This window comes from Bidens hawaiensis, unplaced genomic scaffold (genome assembly GCF_021521415.1).
Source record: "Bidens hawaiensis isolate Kalapana, Puna unplaced genomic scaffold, B.hawaiensis_p1.1 tig00025964_1, whole genome shotgun sequence".
Classification (NCBI taxonomy): Eukaryota; Viridiplantae; Streptophyta; class Magnoliopsida; order Asterales; family Asteraceae; genus Bidens; species Bidens hawaiensis.
In genome coordinates, this window is record NW_027494164.1 from 273,527 (window position 1) to 290,871 (window position 17,345).

Sequence of the window (17,345 nt, forward strand, 5' to 3'; positions counted from 1 at the left end):
AACGCCATTTTAATCAACTTTTAATGCTAAAAACTCGTTTCTCCATCGTATTAACACCTAATCAAGACCCATTTACTTGTATTAACACCCCAACGTTCGGATCCATCCCCTAAACCGCCGGATAATAATTAAGTTTCATTAACTCGATTTAATCAACCAACGGTCCAGTTACAACTATAAATAGCATCCTAAGATCAATCTAAATGTGCTACAAACATAAAACTATAACAACTCTCTAATATCACTGATTAACTCGTCCAAGTTCCGTTCCGGCCAAGTCGTCGTTCAACCTCATTCCGACATCATTAGAGGTAATTGATAGGTGGGTTTTCATTGTTTTGATCCGTCTAACAAGACCCCCAACTTAAATCAATCAAACCTAGAAGGAATCTGGAGAATTGAAAACCTAGGGTTTTGGTATAGAAGATGATGAGGTTTTTTTTAAATTTAATTATTTCCATCTGATAACAATCAAAGCAGTTTGGTCCAGTGGTTGTGTATGTGTTGTGTGGTCATGGGGACCCGAGTTCGAACCCGGGTCACAGCAAACCTGTTTTGTATTTTTTGAAAACCATTTTTTATTAGTTTTAATAAATTAAATATATATTTATAAATCATACAACACAAAGATAAATAAAACTATTTTTATAGTTAAACAAAAGATGTTTTAATTTCCGTTAGCAAATTCGTTCAAGAACCAATTTTTACAAACTCAATCCGCTCGTTTAAAACTCGCTAAATAATTATTTAGATAATGTCGTTGTAATTTTATAATTTCCAAACTAACAAACGTTTAGATTAAAAACAATAAAACATACCGACAACAATAAATTCCGTAAACATGATTCAAATTTAATATTAACTAATATTATAATAATAATTCATGAAAACCCGTTAACTTAGATATTAATACACTTAATAATGTTTAACAAAATACTTATAAATAAAAACGTATAAACAATAAAACCGACATATTCTTCCATTAAATTATTTAGTAATTCTCGTATTCTTGTTATTTTTAGCTCGTGAGATTCAATCGTTCGGTTTCATATAAGGCGCTTATCCTATTACTTTCAAGTTATAATCCAACCTCAAAGGTGAGTTTCTCACACCCCCTTTTAACGCTTTTACACATTTTGGGGGTAGCATATATATCCTATCAACATTACAATTTTGTTATCTTATTATTTACAAACTACAATTCGTTACATGGACTTGTGTGTTTAATTGCTTACTTGCTCAAAGATTACATGCTCATGGTTTCCTCATTAAGTATGATCATACGCCCCCCCCCCCCCCCTATGCACTCAGGACCTCGATGTTATGAGTGGAATAGGGACCCCCGATCCGAGTACGTTGGTTGTTACCAACGGAAAGGACACTTACTTGCGCTATTATCATAGTACATTGGTGCACAATCCCAACTGGAAAGGACCTTACTTTCTCATTTACACTTGTTCATGGAATTGTGGATTTTTATGTACTTATATCAAAACTTGTGTGAACTCACCAACTATTCATATAGTTGACATTATTTTATATATATAAGCTACAGGTACATCTATTCGAAGTTGACACATGGAGAAGACATTAGAACTTAAGGTATATCAATAAATGGATAAGTTGTGAAATTTTTCTTGTAATTTTCCATGTATTTCTTGTTACAAACTTGTGTACTTGATGTTTAAATCAATTAATGATAATATTGTCACTTAATAGTGTCACATGTGTTTTGGGCAATCTGTACGTCACACTCAGGCGTTTCCGCTTTAGCCTGGGTGTTACACATTACGATATGGAGCCATAAATCCTCGTATGTGTGCATACGCGGCGTCACAAAGATAGTATTTCTCTGTAAAAATTTACAATTAATTACAATATTAAACTAACATAGAAATAATTAACAAACAATAAACATACCTGATGGTGGAAATGGGAATGGCGCATGTGGATCTAATAATATTATAGAATCATGTGCTATCTCTTTCCATCCGGCCACAAGAAAAGTGAAAATCATGTTAAAATCACAAATTGCTAATACGTTTTGGTAACAATCACCCTTTATGTGACATTCGTCAATTTCGGGTTTTATTTGTATTCGTTAGTGTATTCGTTTATCATGTAAACGACCCGATTTATATCCCGAACATTTCAAATATATAAAATATTGGATTTTATGTTACTAAATCATTCCCACATGTTCAATTTGAAAAACCTCTTTTACGGATTCGAAATCGACTTTAAAACGAGCAAATTATATCAAAAACGAACTTCCGAACGCGAAACGAATCACACTAGATGAGCTGGGCCAGCCCCCCCCCCCCCAGGCACACCGCGCCGCGCCACGCGGTGCCTGGGGTGACCTGCACACATTACGGATTTTGTTAGTTGTTTTGTGCTTTGCTTGTTTGTTTAACCAATCTATTTTCATGTAAACATAAAAGAGAACCTTGCAAAGGAGCTTTGACCCTTACCCTACATATACGCACCCATTTTCTTCATTTTACTCTTGCTACATCTCCAAATTCTCTCTCAAACTCCATAGATTCAAGGTTGTTATTTTCTTAGTGTTCTTGAAGGTTTGACTTCCAAATGTCAAACAAAGTTTAATCTTTCATTCTAATTAGCTTATATAATCTTATTAATACTTGAATATGGTGGTACAACATATATATAATACACACCCTTGTTACCTTTGGTAGTTACTTCTCCGACTCCGGTTGGTTAAGTTTCGGACCTCGTAAGTCAAGGCATCATAGAGGTCTTCGTGTTCTTGATATATATACACTCACATAACTTGTTTGCACATATCATTTATGCTTAACTTCTGCTCATTTTAGTTTGTTAGTCACATGTACAAGTCTTGAGTATGTGGAGACCATCTATGAACTCATTCTGAGATGGAAACCGAACCAAACCGAACTTTGTTAAAAAGACTTGTAGTTGACATTTTAGTTGTAGAACTTAATATTTTCATTTGTACATTATTATACAAGATCTATGATATATGGGTATGTGGAATCCATCTATAAACTTATTGTGAGATGGAAACCGAACCAAAACCGAACTTTTGTTTAAAGACTTTATTGTTAACTTTTGGTTGTAAAACTTAAGTTTCTCCATTTATAAATTATTATACAAGTTCTTGGATATTTGGGCATGTGGAGACCATCAATGAACTATTTGAGAGATGGAAATCGAACCAAACCGAACTAAACCGATTCTTACTTGCTTAAGACACACTAGTGTGTTTTTATCTATCAAGACTTGTATATTTCTTTAAAAATAGTTTACAAACTGATTTTAATTATTCTCTTAAGTACTTGGAAATGTTAGATCCAACTTGATCTCATAACAAAGTTTGGACCGACAAAACCGAACACTTGCTTAACATACGTTGTTAGTTCTAAAACAATAGAACTACATACTTGGTTAAGTCTTATTAAGTTTTATTGAGTTATCTCATAACATTTATTATTTTGGAAAGTAAACTTTGGGTTTGACCAATTATCAAGACCCGAATCAACAACCCGAAACACTCGTTGAAACCCGTTTTTAGTATCTTTGTCCCAAAGTAACTTGCATTCTTGCATTTTACCCACCTTATTACTTAACATAGGTTAAGTAAATAATAAGGTTAGATACTTTAACCCGGTTTCGAGCAAACTTACATTTTAAAAGGTTATTATTATAAATTCTTTAATAGTTACATTTTATACCCTTACTTTAATTATTTACACTTCTTGTCTTTTATTTGAAAGAATTTCCAAAACAACCTTTCTAGGCTTTTATTTTTATTTAGGCCTTTCTCGTTAAACTCCATCCACCCGGTTATTCATCTTTTGCCGATCAAGTTTTATACTTGAACGTGAGTACATCCATACCCTGTTTTTCATCTTTTGTTTTGGGGGTGGAATTTCATACTTATCAAACTAAATGCTTTATTTACTTGAATCTTAAACCACAAACGTTATTGTATACTTTACTTGAATAATTACTCGATTTGGTGTTCTATGATTCTATGCCTATGTGTTTATCACTTTTGGTTGGTTGATCTATAAATCCTAGACTACTTGGCATCCCCTTGTAGCAAGATGTCGTTAACGTAATGCAATAACGATAACTATAAAATCCTAGACTAACTGGCATCCCCTTATAGCTATGTGTCGCTAACGTAAATCTATTAGCGATATCTATTTATCCAAGTTATTGCTTTTATTTATTGTTTTGTATACAAGTTTTGTGGCATTTTATCACTATATACTTATATGCTCAAACTTATGAATTGCTCACCAACCTTTGTGTTGACAAACTTTATTTTATGAAATGTTACAGTTTTGACTTTGGTTGATTCGAGAACTTGACGAAAAACGTTATCAAGACTATTAGGATATTAGTAAAACGAACAATATATTTGTTTACTTGTATTCAATTTGTTTGTATGAACAAGATGTGTTGTTTATTGATTTATGAAATAAATGAGTTGATTAAATATTGTCACTTTAATAGTGTCTTGTGTTTTGGGCAATCCGTTGCATCCCGGCATGTTCCGCCGCCTTTGGTCGGGGTGTGACATATTGGTATCAGATCCACAAGACTATAGGATACGTGGTTAGACGTAACGACCTAGTATAGTCTTTACTTTAGGGTCCTTATACGTGTTGCCTATACGTGTTTACCCTGCTTGATTTTTCATTACACTTATTTATTTATATACTCATTTATCTCATTAAATCGTAAGTATACACATACACTCAAGACATTCTAAGGTATCCTTACCTTACTTTTGCTTAATTTTATATTTACATATACATGAACTTTCATAATAATGTAAGGTATCCTTACCTTACCGCAAAAACATTAGTTTTTATTGTGTTTTATGGATCACGAGCTTAACTTGGGTCTCGTTGTTTCAAATCTCCTTAAAGTTTGTCTCATATGAGATGACCACTTTAAGTTGTCGAATGCGAGCATTCCGGTCACCATCCTAATTTTCGGTGTTGAAACAATAGAACCACGGTGGTTCGTGGACTAGTGTTTTGACATGACGTTGTATTCCGATTTATTATTTTTGTTACAATCGTTATTTGAGTCGAAAAACATGAAAAAGACCCGGTGGTACGTGCACATGTTTAGACTCCAACATGGTATTTTGTAAAAACCTTTTTAGTGTCGGAATATCAAGTCATGGTGGTTCATGCACGATTCTTCCGCCTTTAAATCTTAAAACATTATTATTACGTTTCAAGAATTTAAACCATTTTCCCTTTATTTTGTTATAAATTCTTATCAACAGTCTTCATTTATAAATGTTATTTTTTTATTGTTAATAATTCTTTTATATCTCGATTTTATATGGTAAAGTTTTAAACCAATTTTCTCATTTTGATTTCAGAATGACTTTTATTACAAAATTTCGTTCATTGTCATTCTTTTTTTAAAATAAGTTAAAAATATTTTGAACTATTTATAACAATTTTTTTAATATGCCTCATTTGATCATTAAGATTAATTATGAACAAAAATTCTTATTATATGAATTTCGTCATATTAAAAAGGGGTTTTTGTGATAAATTTTACCTTAAATTTTCAAGTAAATTCCCATTATATAAATCTTAAATTGTCTTTATAGTTTCCATACAAGATTTCATAAACATTTTATTTTTAAAACAATCCTGTTCATTTTGTAACTATCATTTCACAATATCGATTATTTAAATTTTCACGACGTTTTAAATTTCACTATATTACATAATACACATGGTAGAATTTTCACTTCCTAAATCTATTCTCATAACAACTTTCATCATGCATTTTTTTGGTTCATTATAAATTTTCACCAACAAAACTTGTATCTTACAATACAACTCGTTTTAAATTTCTTATGGTGGTTTCGCCTTGATTTTTCAAGAAATTCACAAACTTATAGCTTGTAATTTTCTTGAAATCCTTATGCAAAACTTCATAGAAATTCTATTTTAAAGACAAAAATCGTTTATGTCGATTTCTCAATTCACAATGTCGGTCATTTTAACTTTCCCTGATATTTTCGTTACACGATATTAAGTAACAAACTTGGTAAAAAATTTCATTTTGCAACTTTGTATTCCCAACACGACATTCATCATTCAATATTGAGACCTCATAACAAATTTTGACATTCAATTCACTTATTTTAAATTCCTCATAAGCAAAATTTTAATTTGATCCTTATAAAAAAAATTATTTTGCTTCCTCATGACGATCAACTTTTATTTTTACAATAAACCTTAAAATGCAAACTTTATTATCTTAGTTTTCCGTGATATTTCCAACTACTTAATTTTAAGCATTTCATGAATGAATTACGTTACGCGGGTTGGGTTATTTCAACATTTCCTCGTAAATTATTTTTACAATTTAAGCCGACCCGACGTATTGTAACATCTCCCGTTTTAGTAAAAAAAATTTGTTGTTGTAATTCACAAGCTTGAATCCCAATATTTTATTTACAATATACATATATATATATAGTAATTTGTATTTTTAATTATCAAAAGATTTATGATGGTTTCAAACACTATTTATAAATTATGATATTTCCAAATTAATACTTATTATTGGTCAAAATTTTCCCAAGACGCAACCCCATGTTTCCAAACACCCGTATTCCCTCTCAAACGACCGCCTCAAATCACACCATCCTTCCACTTCAAAAGCTTTCCCACGTACTCAAGCCTTTCCTCAGTATGAACGAAACCTAAACATCCAAAAGTATACCCTCACCAGTTCAAGCCCCATGCAAAAATCCAAGATGTACGACATTAACCCAATAAAAAGCCTTAAAAACGGACACTTTTACGCCACGAAAACCTATCAAACTTACCATCCAAATGCCTTGGACATATACAAACCAAAGCCTACCCAACTATGACTCAATCCTTCGATCCATGCTATGTCAAATCACAAACTATGTCCCACACCATTCCCATCTAGCCATAGGGTTTGATATCAAAAGTAGCAACCCCGAACACTCCTTATAAAATACATGTATAAACCGAATCTCAACCCAAACTGGTCAAGATCAAATTATCCAACCCATCAATTTAACCCGAGCTCAAATAAGCAAAACCTCACCTAAATAGCCCAACCATTACTCACACAAATCATCTAAGCCTAACCCACTCAAACAACCTAAACTCAACAAACCTCATCAATCCAACTCAAGAAAACCCAACTACGCAAGACAACCAAAACACACTCACCCTTCACCAAATTTCCAAACCATTCACCATTCGAAGCCTAAAACCCCTTCCTACGCGCGCGAGTTTCACTTTTCCTAAATAAAAATTTATATATATACAACTAGTATATTCATAACAACCTCATGTGTTCAAATAATCACTTATATATTATAAACTCCTTCAAGATTAACGATTAACATATTATGTCCAAATCTTATAAATCATCTTTAAAAAAATATATATCTAAGATTGTCATGACAACAAAGTTCTATTATGAGGATTTGTTTTCAAGGAGATTACTGAACGATTATATGCGTGTTTTCAAGGTTTTAAATATTGTCACCTAAGGTGATAAATTTCTTAATAACTTTATAAATACGAGGTTTCATTTTGATTGTTGAATGCGAGATTTATTCAATAACAAATTACAACTTTTCTTAGTTTGCATAAACGCAATGATCATGGCTTTACAAATCTTTTTGGGACGCATTTATAAATGCTTTATACTAAATATTGTGACTCAAATTTTCGTTCGATAACGATTTATGCGAATTATTACCTCTTATTATCGCAAGCATCATTTCATAAATATTTTTCATCACAACCGCTTTATGTATACAAATTCCCTTAACAATTTGGCTTACAAGATTCACATTTGGTCATTATCAAAATGTTTCTCTAGCTACGTGTTACTGCGATGCTTGTTATTATATAATTTTCTTGGAAATGATTGAACGGCTTTATTTAAGACTTCATTTTCAATTTCATTCTATTATTTTCAAAAGAGTATATAATTAGTGACTTACATATTTCATCGTTTATTCGAGTCTCACTGATTTTTTTTTCTTTTCCGATTTCTTTTCATTTGATGAGATGTTTCGATGACAATATTATGTACATGAGATTTATTTTTGTGTTTTGAATTATTCATGACCAAATTCAAACTATTCAATAACAATTTGTGTAATACTTTCAAGACCTCAACTTCGCCAAAATTCCGTTTAACTTTTAAACGATATTTTCATGACTATGTTATTCATATTAGAGAATTTATGCTTTTCAAGCAAGACACGATATTATTCTACGCCATTTTGTTTAATCTATTAAGCGGCCTATGTGTGGTTGTCCGCAAGTTTTGGCACTATGAGAAACCGTTACTATAATGACGATTATATAAATTGTTTCACAATAGTAGCCGTATTCACGTTTTATCACATTTCATCGATTGTTTTGGTTGTTAATCATATTCTATTTATTTTAAGTTTGATACATGCATGCGTCACCCCAAGGAACTCACCTCATTTCTCATGTTATTTCACGCAATAGTATTCTCAATTGCTTATAACCTCAAGTTTGTTCACGTATGAAACTCATCGTACGTTGTTATTGTATCGTTGTTTATCCCAACCTCATGTACTCACTTATTGGATTTTTCTTATTTTTCACTCATCGGATTTCATACTAATTTAGTCCTGACTTTCAACCATGGATTTTAATGATTTGTTTATTCCTTCACATTGATGACCTATGACTTCAAATCTCATTTCGTAATTGTTTACCCTGAATTTTATTTATTCGATCTTCTTTACTTACTTAAACCGAATTGTTATTTTCACCTTGGTTTATATTCTAAGATTTTAATTGTTTCAATTATTTATCCCATTTTCCTACTTACTTAAAAGTCAACCCCAAAATTTTCAACCACTGGTATTGGTTTATCAATAAATGTAAAAATTCAACAGATTTATGTATGTTTCTAATGTTTAAAATTTCGAATAATTATGTCTCTTAAACCACACAATGGAACGAACCATGTGGATCATACGGCGATCTACATAATTATGGGTGCACACTTAATTATCGAAATCCCCGTATGGAAGCCATAGTAAGTGCGGTTGTGTGCGATAACTCAGACTCGAGGATGATAGTGGAAAGACGGTAGAAATGTGAATTATGATAAGGGCATGGCGGATACGCCGCCGGTACATCCTATATATATAAGTGTCTTTATTATGATTCTCATTTGTAGCGTTTTTCGAATCATGCAAGGATTTGACGTTATTCTTTTGTTTAAAATTTTTCACACAGTTGTCTTACTAAAATCGACATTCGTTAGTAATTACTTTTCTTTGAGTTTATTTTAATTTCGGGACGAAATTTCCAAAAAGTTGGGGATACTGTGAAATTCGTCAATTTCGGGTTTTATTTGTATTCGTTTGTGTATTCGTTTAACATGTACCGACCCGATTTATATCCCGAACATTTAAACTTGTGTGAACTCACCAACTATTCATATAGTTGACATTATTTTATATATATATATGCTACAGGTACATCTATTCGAAGTTGACACATGGAGAAGACATTAGAACTTAGGGTATATCAATAAATGGATAAGTTGTGAAATTGTTCTTGTAATTTTCCATGTATTTCTTGTTACAAACTTGTGTACTTGATGTTTAAATCAATTAATGATAATATTGTCACTTAATAGTGTCACATGTGTTTTGGGCAATCTGTACGTCACACTCAGGCGTTTCCGCTTTAGCCTGGGTGTTACACATTACGATATGGAGCCATAAATCCTCGTATGTGTGCATACGCGGCGTCACAAAGATAGTATTTCTCTGTAAAAATTTACAATTAATTACAATATTAAACTAACATAGAAATAATTAACAAACAATAAACATACCTGATGGTGGAAATGGAAATGGCGCATGTGGATCTGATAATGCCTCTGATAATATTATAGAATCATGTGCTATCTCTTTCCATCTGGCCACAAGAAAAGTGAAAATCATGTTAAAATCACAAATTGCTAATATGTTTTGGTAACAATCACCCTTTATGTGACATTCGTCAATTTCGGGTTTTATTTGTATTCGTTAGTGTATTCGTTTATCATGTAAACGACCCGATTTATATCCCGAACATTTCAAATATATAAAATATTGGATTTTATGTTACTAAATCATTCCCACATGTTCAATTTGAAAAATCTCTTTTACGGATTCGAAATCGACTTTAAAACGAGCAAATTATATCAAAAACGAACTTCCGAACGCGAAACGAACCACACTAGATGAGCTGGGCCAGGCCAGCCCCCCCCCCCCCCGGGCACACCGCGCCGCGCCACGCGGTGCCTGGGGTGACCAGCACACATTACGGATTTTGTTTGTTGTTTTGTGCTTTGCTTGTTTATTTAACCAATCTATTTTCATGTAAACATAAAAGAGAACCTTGCAAAGGAGCTTTGACCCTTACCCTACATATACGCACCCATCGTCTTCATTTTACTCTTGCTACATCTCCAAATTCTCTCTCAAACTCCATAGATTCAAGGTTGTTATTTTCTTAGTGTTCTTGAAGGTTTGACTTCCAAATGTCAAACAAAGTTTAATCTTTCATTCTAATTAGCTTATATAATCTTATTAATACTTGAATATGGTGGTACAACATATATATAATACACACCCTTGTTACCTTTGGTAGTTACTTCTCCGACTCCGGTTTGTTAAGTTTCGGACCTCGTAAGTCAAGGCATCATAGAGGTCTTCGTGTTCTTGATATATATACACTCACATAACTTGTTTGCACATATCATTTATGCTTAACTTCTGCTCATTTTAGTTTGTTAGTCACATGTACAAGTCTTGAGTATGTGGAGACCATCTATGAACTCATTCTGAGATGGAAACCGAACCAAACCGAACTTTGTTAAAAAGACTTGTAGTTGACATTTTAGTTGTAGAACTTAATATTTTCATTTGTACATTATTATACAAGATCTATGATATATGGGTATGTGGAATCTATCTATAAACTTATGAGATGGAAACCGAACCAAAACCGAACTTTTGTTTAAAGACTTTATTGTTAACTTTTGGTTGTAAAACTTAAGTTTCTCCATTTATAAATTATTATACAAGTTCTTGGATATTTGGGCATGTGGAGACCATCAATGAACTATTTGAGAGATGGAAATCGAACCAAACCGAACTAAACCGATTCTTACTTGCTTAAGACACACTAGTGTGTTTTTATCTATCAAGACTTGTATATTTCTTTAAAAATAGTTTACAAACTGATTTTAATTATTCTCTTAAGTACTTGGAAATGTTAGATCCAACTTGATCTCATAACAAAGTTTGGACCGACAAAACCGAACACTTGCTTAACATACGTTGTTAGTTCTAAAACAATAGAACTACATACTTGGTTAAGTCTTATTAAGTTTTATTGAGTTATCTCATAACATTTATTATTTTGGAAAGTAAACTTTGGGTTTGACCAATTATCAAGACCCGAATCAACAACCCGAAACACTCGTTGAAACCCGTTTTTAGTATCTTTGTCCCAAAGTAACTTGCATTCTTGCATTTTACCCACCTTATTACTTAACATAGGTTAAGTAAATAATAAGGTTAGATACTTTAACCCGGTTTCGAGCAAACTTACATTTTAAAAGGTTATTATTATAAATTCTTTAATAGTTACATTTTATACCCTTACTTTAATTATTTACACTTCTTGTCTTTTATTTGAAAGAATTTCCAAAACAACCTTTCTAGGCTTTTATTTTTATTTAGGCCTTTCTCGTTAAACTCCATCCACCCGGTTATTCATCTTTTGCCGATCAAGTTTTATACTTGAACGTGAGTACATCCATACCCTGTTTTTCATCTTTTGTTTTGGGGGTGGAATTTCATACTTATCAAACTAAATGCTTTATTTACTTGAATCTTAAACCACAAACGTTATTGTATACTTTACTTGAATAATTACTCGATTTGGTGTTCTATGATTCTATGCCTATGTGTTTATCACTTTTGGTTGGTTGATCTATAAATCCTAGACTACTTGGCATCCCCTTGTAGCAAGATGTCGTTAACGTAATGCAATAACGATAACTATAAAATCCTAGACTAACTGGCATCCCCTTATAGCTATGTGTCGCTAACGTAAATCTATTAGCGATATCTATTTATCCAAGTTATTGCTTTTATTTATTGTTTTGTATACAAGTTTTGTGGCATTTTATCACTATATACTTATATGCTCAAACTTATGAATTGCTCACCAACCTTTGTGTTGACAAACTTTATTTTATGAAATGTTACAGTTTTGACTTTGGTTGATTCGAGAACTTGACGAAAAACGTTATTAAGATTATTAGGATATTAGTAAAACGAACAATATATTTGTTTACTTGTATTCAATTTGTTTGTATGAACAAGATGTGTTGTTTATTGATTTATGAAATAAATGAGTTGATTAAATATTGTCACTTTAATAGTGTCTTGTGTTTTGGGCAATCCGTTGCATCCCGGCATGTTCCGCCGCCTTTGGTCGGGGTGTGACACTTTCCTCTTCCTCTCTGTAAATCTTGTTTCCTAGTAGGATCAACGGCATGTATCAAGGTCCCATCTAGTGCACCAACTACTCCTTTAAAAATCTTTCGTAGCCTCTTGTTATGTCCCGGAATGTTTGGGTTCGGATTGAAAGAAGTTGGTACTATCATATCTTTGGTGAAAAGCATCATTTTATCCAACACTTCATAAAAGAATTTATGAAATGTTTGCTTTGAGTGTTGAAATCTACTCTTGATAACCACGTAACGTTGATTATGACCGATTATCATAAAAAACATAGCCATCTTTTCCTCAACCGAAACATGTATACTATCCATTAACGAATAATTTGTTCTAAAATGTGCACATAGTCGAACAAATGATTCATGGGGCATGCGTAGCAATTCAATGCATTGTTTGGGATTTCCTTGCAATAACTCTAACGTGTATTTGTGTCCCGTCATTGCCGAATCATTGTCTCTCTTTCGTTTCAAAGCCCTCTTCCAAAAAAAGCAGACAAACAAGTAAATAACAGCTACTAGAAGTATTTTCTCATCATTATTCATTATGAACCTGTTAATAAAACATAAACAATCATGTCACATAGCCATAAAAAAAGCAACCATTACCATAAAACATAAACAACCATGTCACATTGCCATAAGAAACATACAATGTGTTCAACGTAACCAAAAAACATACAATGTTTTCAACATAACTAAAAACAAATAATGTTTTCAACAAAACAAAAAAACATACACCAAAAGCAAATAATATTTTTAACAAAAACCCATGTTCTTCACTACTTCATAAGTCCTAAATTTTTAGCCGTCAACTCGATCCACCCTTTTAACACGTCGGGAATATTTGGCAATGCCATCCACGCCTCTCTCATGTCTGAGGACACTACAAAAATATGAAAAGCAACCAAATATAGAGGGTCTCTCGGCTCTAACCCAACCAAATTTAACTTCTCAGAACATTCAACAAATGTTGTAACTGCTGGGCATTTTTTTGGAAGTTTTTCTCGAGTCAAATGTCGCAAAGCATTTTGCATTTCAAGTGCTAAATCCTCAAGAGTGACATATGATGATGATTTTGAGGTTTTAGCCCTTTTGGTGGTAGGCTCAGGAGTAGGCTCAGGAGTATGCTCGGGAGTAAGCTCGGTAGTAGGCCCGGTAGTACGATTAGTGACGGCGTCATCTTTTGTGTCGTGAAAAATGTTGTCCAAAATCACCAGTGGTTGGACCGATTGGAGCCGATGACAAGAGGATGATCCAACCACTGATGTTTGGGTTGAGGTCCACTTGTGATTCCCGGTTGCAATATTATCATCAAACAGTTGTGCACAAAGTTCTGGAAATGCTAATGGAGTTGTTTTTAAGGATGCAGCTTTCGAATGCCCCTAAAAAAATAATGGTATATGTTAAAAAGTAAACTAGGGGTAGACCTTAAGGTAGAGGTAGATGTTAAAAAATCAAAATATATAAACATACCTTCTTAAATTCTTCACATTCCTTGTTCGTTAAGGTAAAGGTATTTGTTTGAGGGTTGTATATGTTGTCGGTTTTGTCTTTCAAATACACTCATCCTATGTATTTGGCTTTAACATTATCATAAGCGTTTTTCACTTGTTTTTGAGACAAATCCAACCCAAACTTTTCCTTAAGAACACTTAATACCTTAGCCCATGAGTCTTTGTGCAAACTCAAGCCTTTTTTACTCATGGTGTTTATCTCTTCAATGCAAGTTTCTAATAACAAACCTTATCTTTCTACAAACTAATAACAATCTAACAAAACTAACAAAAACCTTTAACAATTAACAAAAAACTACAAACTTTATTCAACAACAAACTAATAACAATATTCAACAAACCTAAACTTTCTACAAACTAATAACAATCTAACAAAGCCAACAAAAACCTTTAACAATTAACCAAAAAACTACAAACTTTATTCAACAACAAAGTAATAACAATATTCAAAAAACCTAAACTTTCTACAAACTAATCAATATCTAAAAAAACTAACAAAATCCTTTAACAATTAACAAAAAACAACAAACTTTATTCAACAACAAAGTAATAACAATATTCAACAAACCTAAACATTCTACAAACTAATCAAAATCTAAAAAAATTAACAAAAACCTATAACAATTAACAAATTAAAACTTTAACAATCTTACAAAGTCTACAAAATTAACAAAAAACTAACAAAATCTAACAATCTAAAACTTTAACAATCTAACAAAATTAACAAAAAACTAACAATCTAAAAACTTTAATAATCTAACAAAATCACTTATGAAATTAAAACAAAAGGTAATTAGATTATAATAATGGTGGTGGTGGAGGAGGAGTATCAAACCTGGACAGAGAGAAGAGAGGCCGGCTGTGGAGGAGTGCAGGCGTCGACAGTGGAGGAGTGGAGCGGCGGCAGTGGAGGTCGCCGACGGTTGCGGCGGTGGAGGAGTGCGGTGGTTGGGCGGCAATGGAGTGGAGAGTTGGAGAGGAGAAAAGATGGTTAGAGTTTGGACTTTGGAGTGTGTCTGATAAAGGAAATTAAGGTAAAGAATAAGAGGAGGAGAAGTGGTGAGAAGTAATATGAACAACACTTCTAGGAGAAGAGGGCGCGTAGAGGTTTTTTAATGAAATATCTTCGGAAAAACAAAAACACTGCAGACCACAACGTCTGCACGACGCAATAAAAAGTGGTCAGGAAGAGCTTTTGAGGAAAAACAAACAGCCTTATGTGTTTGAGACTAAATCTGGTTAAAAATTAAGTATGAGAAAAAATAAAAATGTCCAGTGATTACACTAATTTAAGCGTTCGTTACACCTATGCAAAAAGTCGATTTGGGGGGTAAAAATGTTGTAATTTTCTACGTACATGTAACCTACATATATTACATATATGTAAAAAAAATGTTACGTTGAATTCTTTCGAGTTCTTAAAGCTCAAAGTGGTTTTCAAATGAAATAAAATATACATATGTAGGGTCGAGATATTGTACAATAATTCATTAACGTACGATAGGTAAAAACTAAGACAACATACTAAAATGCTTAAAAACGCTCGGTCGAAAACCTAAAACGCTCAGCCAAAACCTAAAATGCTCAAATACGGGTTTCGTGAAAAAAAATTGATCAATTAACGATCCAAATCTATTTTTTTCGATGATATGATGATTAATTGGGTATGTATTGATGATTCCGAGATGTTTAAATGTGATTTTATGGATCAATTTCGTGAATATAGGTATTCTTTTACGTTAAGGTACGTTAAAGATTATTGTATTTCATCTTCTCTCTCTCTCTCTCTCTCTTTATATATATATTTATATATATTTTTTTTTCCCATTTGCATAGTTATTGGTATTCTCAATAGTGTTCATGGTTTAACTGATTTCACACAGACAAAACTATACTCTTATGCAACTTTATAACATCTTATTAGAGAAATTACTTCTATACTTTTGGCTATCTTCATTTGTATAAATAGGTGATACTGTAGATTTTTAGATGATATTTTTACACAAGTATTTATCAAGGTTTTAAATTTATATAAATACTTTATTTACATTAAACACGCACAATAAGGCAAGCGAACCTATATCAAACCATTACACATATATAACCACCATTTACAAGTGGAATGGTTCATCTGAAGTACCACATCGTTGAAGATCACCACCTGCTCTCATAAGCAGACATATCATATAATGTTTTCAGTTATAACTCGAGATGGGTGGTGGTCGAGATGGTCGGTGGGTGGTGGTGGTAACGGAGATTGTTGGGTTTTATGTTGAAGGAAGAAAATGGTGTGGACCCACACATGCTTTTTATTAATAAAAAAAGTCACATCATAACGAAAAGTAACGAAGTCAGGGTTCGTTAAATTCGGGAGTGTCATAAACAAATAAGATGAAAGTTGGGAGTGGTGGGTAACTGTTAGTGCACGAAATTGTTGTCCGTAACATTCGAATAATTTATACATGGTCTAGATTGAATATTTATTGTAAATGGCCCATTCGCTATGATTTGTATAGCGAATGAGGTCCATTCGTTAGTGATCTAGGCTAGTTCGTTAATGTATAAGTCCATTCGTTATGGAAGCATAACGAATGAGGGCTTATTAATAAAAAAAAGTCACATCATAACGAAAAGTAACGAAGTCATGGTTCGTTAAATTCGGGAGTGTCATAAACAAATAAGATGAAAGTTGGGAGTGGTGGGTAACTGTTAGTGCACGAAATTGTTGTCCGTAACATTCGAATAATTTATACATGGTCTAGATTGAATATTTATTGTAAATGGCCCATTCGCTATGATTTGTATAGCGACTGAGGTCCATTCGTTAGTGATCTAGGCTAGTTCGTTAATGTATAAGTCCATTCGTTATGGAAGCATAACGAATGAGGGCTAGTTCGTTAAGTTATTACCATTCGTCATGGAATGTTGACGAATGGAGTCTAATTCGTTATGGAGGCATAATGAATTAGAGTTAACTTAACGAATTGGTGTTTTGGCCTATAAATAGGCATATCCATGCTCATTTGTAAATGTACATATTTATAAATCTAGATCTAAGTAATTATGCTCTCAATAAGTTATTTATCCACCATAATGTATTCACTCCATATTTATCAATAAAACCGTATTTAAAGTATTCATGTTCGTATTGTATAATCGATGATCGACGCGGCTAGATCTTGGAAGGTTTCAACAAGTGGTATCATAGCAGACGGTTGCTCTCGATACTTC